Here is a 6300-nt window from a genome sequence, read left to right as displayed (position 1 = left end):
AACGGGGTTGCCCCCACAATCAAGAAAATCTGGCCCCAACAGACTCTTAACTACAGAGAACAAACTGCTGTTTACCAGGGGGTAGGGGTGGGGGGATGGGTGAGATAGGTGATGGGGACGAAGGAGTGCACTTGTCGTGATGAGCACTGGGTGATGTACAAGAGTGTGGAATCACTATCCTGTGCACCTGAAACTCATATCACACTGTATGTTAACTAAGTGAAATTTAAATTAAAACTTAAAAAAAAAAAAAAAAAAAGAATGATCTGGCCCCAGATGTCAGCCCTGCTGAAGGGGAAAGGCCCTAGGCCGGGGAAATCCATGGGGGCAGGTGGCTGCCAAGTCCCGGGGTTGGGTCTGAGGGCCCCTTACCCAAGTCAGGGCCTGTCCCTCCTACACTCACAGCCTCCCAGGGCTACCCCTCTCAGGGCAGACGTCAAAGTCCTCCGGGCATACGGCCTGCACATCGGGCCCATGTCACATCCATGACCATCAGTCACCAGCACCTGACCTCCCCTACATTCTGTCCTCCCTGCAAATAAAAGTCCAGGATGCCTCGTTAAATTTGAATTCCAGAAGGACAGTAATATTTTAGCATAAGTACGTCCCCTTGCCGTATTTGGGATATACTTAGGCTTAAAAAAAATCATGCGTTGTTTATCTGATATTCCGGTTTAACTGGGTGTCCTGTATCTTATCTGGCAATCTGCTTCCTCAAGCAACCAGGAGACTCTGAACACAAATCAGGCACTTCGGTCCATTGGGTCCCCTTGGCACTCACCCTGGCCCACCAGGCTCCGCGCGGCCAGGAACGAAGGAACGACTTCCCTGATGTCACGCCAGATTCTTACTCTTCTCCCACTTCTCAGATCTTTGGCTTCTGTCTTCTTCAAAGCCACATCATCCATACCTCCTCTTTCAGGAAGCCTTCCAGACATACCAGGCAGCACCTCTCACCCTCCTCGGGTCCTGAAATATGGGTGACCGTCAAGGGTCATTTCTGCAGACGATAAGTGCAAATAATAACAGAAATGATGGGGACAATAATAAGACCCTGGCAAGGACTGGCTCATTTTCCATCAGGGTTTCCTACTTCCTCCTGGGCACATGGCTGGACTACATTTCCCAGTATCCCTTGCAGTTAGGTGTGGCCACGTGATTGGCCTGGCCAATGGGAGGTAAGATGATCATGGCCAATGGCCCTGTGACTGATCTGGTTAAGCGACGGAAGTCACTTCAGGGCCAGATCCACGCTACAAACTTGCCATAGGAACCTTGCTCTCTCTCTCCCCTTTTGCCAGCTGCTTGCAGAGGAGTGTTTGGAGGGGAGCTGCCCCAGGACACTTGATTCGCGCTTGATTGGTGCAAACGCAAGGAATAAAACTTTATTGAATAAACAACAAATAACAATAAGTACATAACAAGTTGAAATTTGCTTATTCCAGCCACTGGTGTACCCTAGGATTTCTCCGCGTCTGCTACTCTGATTATTTTTGTAATGTTCAGTTTTTGAGAGAGAGAGAGAGCACAAGCAGGGGAGGTGCAGGGGGCGTGGGGACAGAGAATCAGAGGCAGGCTCCGCGCTGTGTCAGCACAGAGCCTGATGCAGGGTTCAAACTCACAAACCCGTGAGATCGTGACCTGAGCCGAGGTCGGCCGCTCCACCGACTGAGCCGCCCAGGCGCCCCTAGTCTACTCTTATCATACGAGTAGCTATATTTATGGAGGCCTTTGGACATTTGGGGGGCATGGACTCAATGCGGCCACAGCCAAACCGGTCACGTCACCTTCTCCCCACCCTGCACCACCGGTTCACTCCTCAGCTCCCACGACAGTGAAGTTACCTGAGTCGCTTATTCTCCCAAATTCTGTTTGTTTTACTTCCTCGGCAGCTCTGTTAACCTGTCCACTTCTCTCCATCTCCCCTGCCACCACCCGAACCCAGGCCACCATCAGTGCTTACGTGGATGACTGCAGTGGCTGCTTCCCAAGGGGGCGTACGTTCACCTCTGCCGTTTCCTCCATTGTCCACACGGCAGGCAGAGAGACAGCCTCTCAACACGGAATTGTGATGACTGGAGAAGCCCCGCCCACATGGCTCTTGGCTGGAGGCTTCAGTTCCTCGCCACCTGGGCTCCTTGGGTGTTCTCGAAACACGGCAGCTGGCTTCCTCCAGAGCGAGTGATCTGAGAGAGCAGGGAGGCCACGGTGACTTTTGTGACCGAGTCTCAGAGTGTTGGACACGATCGCTTCTGCCATATTTTGTTTGTAAGAAACAACTCACTCGGTCCAGCCCACACTCACAGGGAAGAGAATTAGGCTCCACCTTTGCAAAGGAGTGTCGGGGTGCCTGGGGGGCTCAGTCGGTTAAGCGTCCGATTTCGGCTCAGGTGATGATCTCGCAGTTCGTGAGTTCGAGCCCCGCGTCGGGCTCTGTGCTGACAGCTCCGAGCCTGGAGCCTGCTTCCGATTCTGTGTCTCCCTCTCTCTCTGACCCCTCACTGCTCATGTTCTCTCTCTCTCTCAAAAATAAACATAAAAAAAATTTTTTTTTTAACATTTATTTATTTTTGAGACAGAGAGAGACAGAGCATGAATGGGGGAGGGTCAGAGAGAGAGGGAGACACAGAATCCGAAACAGGCTCCAGGCTCTGAGCAGTCAGCACAGAGCCCGACGCGGGGCTCGAACTCACGGACCGAGAGATCATGACCTGAGCCGAAGTCGGACGCTTAACCGACTGAGCCACCCAGGCGCCCCCCAAAATTTTTTTTTTTAAATAAAGGAGTGTCAAAACATTATGGAGGGGCGCTTGGGTGGCTCAGTTGGCTAAGTGCCTGACTCTATTTCAGCTCAGGTCATGATCTCACGGTTTGTGAGTCTGAATCCCAAGTCGGGCTCCATGCTGACAGTGTGGAGCCTGCTTGGGATTCTCTCTCCCACTTTCTCAAAATAAATAAATAAACTTAAAAAAAGCAAACATTTGTAGATGTTTTTTGTTTGCTTTTTTTTTTTTTTTTTTTTTACTTTAAACTCTACACCCGACATGGGACCTGAACTCATGACCTGGAGAGGGAGAGTCGAGTCACATGCTCTACAGCCTGAGCCAGCCAGGCATCCCTTTGGGCGTATTTTTAAAAACCACATTCCTTGGGGCGCCTGGGTGGCTCAGTTGGTTGAGCGTCCGACTTCAGCTCAGGTCACGATCTCGCGGTCTGTGAGTTCGAGCCCCGCGTCGGGCTCTGGGCTGACGGCTCAGAGCCTGGAGCCTGCTTCCGATTCTGTGTCTCCCTCTCTCTCTGCCCCTCCCCCATTCATGCTCTGTCTCTCTCTGTCTCAAAAATAAATAAACATTAAAAAAAATTAAAAAAAAAAACCCAACACATTCCTCAACCAATCGCTTGACCAATCCCATTGGGTCCACCTTGAATATCCTTCTAGACTCTTCCTCTTTCCATGATCACACCCTGGTACAGCAGCTGGGGGGGTCCACCGATGGATGAACTGATAAACAGATGTGGTCCATTCATACAATGGAATATTACTCAGCTTAAAGAGAAAGGAAATCCTGATACATGATGCACCATCAATAAACACGGAGAACGTCATGCTAGGTGAAGTAGGTCAATCAAAAAGGACAAGTCCTGGGGCGCCTGGGTGGCTCAGTCAGTTAAGCGTCCGACTCTTGATTTCAGCTCCGGGCATGATCTCGAGGTTTGTGAGTTCGAGCCCTGAGCCGGACTCTGTGATAAAGGCACAGAGCCTGTTTGGGATTCTCTCTCTGTCCCTCTCTCACTTGCATACGCGCGTTCTCTCTCTCTCTCTCTCAAAGATAAATTTTTTTTTTAATTTCAAAAAAGGACAAATCCTGCATGATCCCACTCACGGGGGTCCCTAGAGGAGCCCAGTCCACAGAGACAGAGAGTAGACGGTGGGAGCCAGGGGTGGGGCAGGGGGCAGGGAGTCAGTGTTTCATGGGGACAGAGTCTCAGTTTGGGGAGATGAGAAAGTTCTGGGGACATATGGTGGGGGATGGTTGCACAATAGTGTGAATACACTTAATGCCACTGAGCTGTGCACGAGCTGTGCACTTAAAATGGCTAGGATAAATTACAGTAAATTTTATGTTGTGTGTATTTTACTACCATTGAATTTTTTGTAATAAAAACAATGCCCAAGGGGCACCTGGGTGGCTCAGTCAGTTGAGGGTCCAACTTTTGATCTCAGCTCAGGTCTTGATCTCGGGCTTGTGAGTTCGATCCCCGTGCTGGGTTTTGCACGGGGCATGAAGCCCACTTAAAAATAATGGGACACCTGGGTGGCTCAGTCGGTTAAACGTCTGACTTCAGCTTGGGTCCCGATCTCACGCTCCATGGGTTCAAGCCCCGCATCGGGCTCTGTGCTGACAGCTCAGAGCCTGGAGCCTGCTTCGGATTCTGTGTCTCCCTCTCTCTCTGCCTTGCCCCCGCTCACACTTTGTCTCTCTCTCTCAAAAATAAAATAAACGTTAAAAATTTTAAATAATAATACTCAAGTCTTTTTTTTTTTTTTTTTTTTTTTTTTAGTGTTTATTTATTTTTGAGACAGAGAGAGACAGAGAATGAGCAGGGGAGGGGCAGAGAGCGAGGGAGACACAGAATCCGAAGCAGGCTCCAAGCTATCAGCACAGAGCCTGACGCGGGGCTCAAACCCATGAACTTTGAGATCACGACCTGAGCCGAAGTTGGACGCCCAACCCACTGAACCCCCCAGGCGCCCCTATAATACCCAAGCTTTACATGGTCCTCACTGTGCCCCAGGCACCAAGCCGAGCTGTGGACCGCCTCGCTGAATCCTCTCCATCATCTGTGAATCAGGACAACAGCCATCAAGGGTCGTCACTGCCCCCATTTCACCGACCAGGCAGCAGAGGCTCAGAGAAGGGCAGGGGGGCGCCCAGGCTCACAAAACCAGGATGAGATCCCCTAACCACCGCTCAGCAGCGCGTCGGCTAAGGAGGAAGGGACGCATCTCAGAGATGCAGAGCCGAGGCAGGTGACCGGCCGGCCAGCGGCCCTCAGCATCAGTGAGTGGCCAAGCCGAGATGGCCCAGGGTGGTCTGAGCCCGTCCTGGGGGCTGCGGGTGTGAGTCCTCATTTACATCTCCCCTGGGCACCAGCGCCCTTTCCCGTAAAGCTTACAGGGCATCATGGAAGCAGCCAGGAACGGCGGTGCCCGAGCAGGGCTGGGAGTCTGAGCCACAGGCTCTCCGGACGTGGGCTTTCTCATCTGTACAATCTGTAAGGAATGATTACACTTAAAATAATGTGACTACTGATGCTCGCCATGACGGCTTTTAAATGTGAACTGTCATCGCTCACCGTGGCACAACTTGACGTGTGGGGCTGGACCACTCTCTGTGCGGGCTTCCCTGGGGACCGTGGGGGCTGGGCGGCATCCCTGGCCCCACCCCCTCCACGCCGGGAGCACCCCGAGTAGGAACAACTCCAAATGTCTCCAGACACCCCAAGTGGAGTCAGAATCCCCGAGAGTTCTGAAGGCAGCATTGCCCCAGGTGGCAAAACCCCTGTCCGCGTTACAGGGTCTGAAGTCTATGTGTAGTTAGTGTATCTGATAGAGTCAATGCTAATGAGACTCCCAGCTCTGCTATTTATATGCTGTGTGACCTTGGCTGAGTCACTTCCGTCTCTGAGCCGCAGTATCCCCACCTGTAAAACTCGAGTTCATCATTCGTCCCTCCTTCCCAAAGATGCAGGATCAAACAGCCTACGTCTATAAACGCGTCGGCCAAAGTAAGCACTCACCCCCCCGGATACTTTTGTCACCGCAGCTGGGGGCTTCTGGAAGATTCTGACGCACAATGGCGGCGGGGCTCCTGCCCCCTCCCCGCCGCCGCCGTCGGCTGCCTCCCCTCTGGGCCCCAGATTCAGGAGACCACACAGGCGGGCGTTGGGAACACTTCCTGTGCGGTGGCCTGTGGTACCCACTGGGACAGGTGGGCCAACGGGAGAACACAGCTGGGACCACCCCACTTCCTGCCCCGGGGGGAGGTGCTTCTCACGTTCCTTCGCCCCCACCCCCAAAATAACACCCCCCTACCCCCCAGGAACCCAAGCCGCTGCACCAGCTGCCGCCTCCAACTCAGGGGACATAGGACAGGCGGGGCCCAGCAGCTGCCACCACGGAGCCTGCCCCGCTGGGAATGTCCTCCCCCCTGCTGCTGCCACCTCCGGCATTCCGATCCCAAGGGGGTGACCTGGCCTCCCCCGCGTCCAGGACACGTGAGCCCTGAGCGGGCAGGG

General features: G+C 53.0%; 1 long non-coding RNA gene across 2 annotated transcripts in view; it reads right to left on the bottom strand.

Annotated features, from left to right (window-relative positions):
- Positions 1–261: 261 nt before the first annotated feature.
- Positions 262–6300, bottom strand: part of LOC132677612 (uncharacterized) — a 19636-nt gene continuing 13597 nt past the window's right edge. For both annotated transcript variants that reach the window (XR_014136110.1, XR_013554354.2), the window contains 2 exons: positions 1964–2186; positions 262–969 (listed from right to left, as the gene is read on the bottom strand). This is a non-coding gene — a long non-coding RNA (uncharacterized LOC132677612). The remainder of the gene's footprint in view (positions 970–1963; positions 2187–6300) is intronic.

Source organism: Panthera onca, chromosome A2 (genome assembly GCF_046562875.1).
Source record: "Panthera onca isolate mPanOnc1 chromosome A2, mPanOnc1 haplotype 2, whole genome shotgun sequence".
In the NCBI taxonomy this organism is placed as follows: Eukaryota; Metazoa; Chordata; class Mammalia; order Carnivora; family Felidae; genus Panthera; species Panthera onca.
Note: the sequence above shows the minus strand (reverse complement) of the source record. Positions and strands in the feature narration are given on the sequence as shown.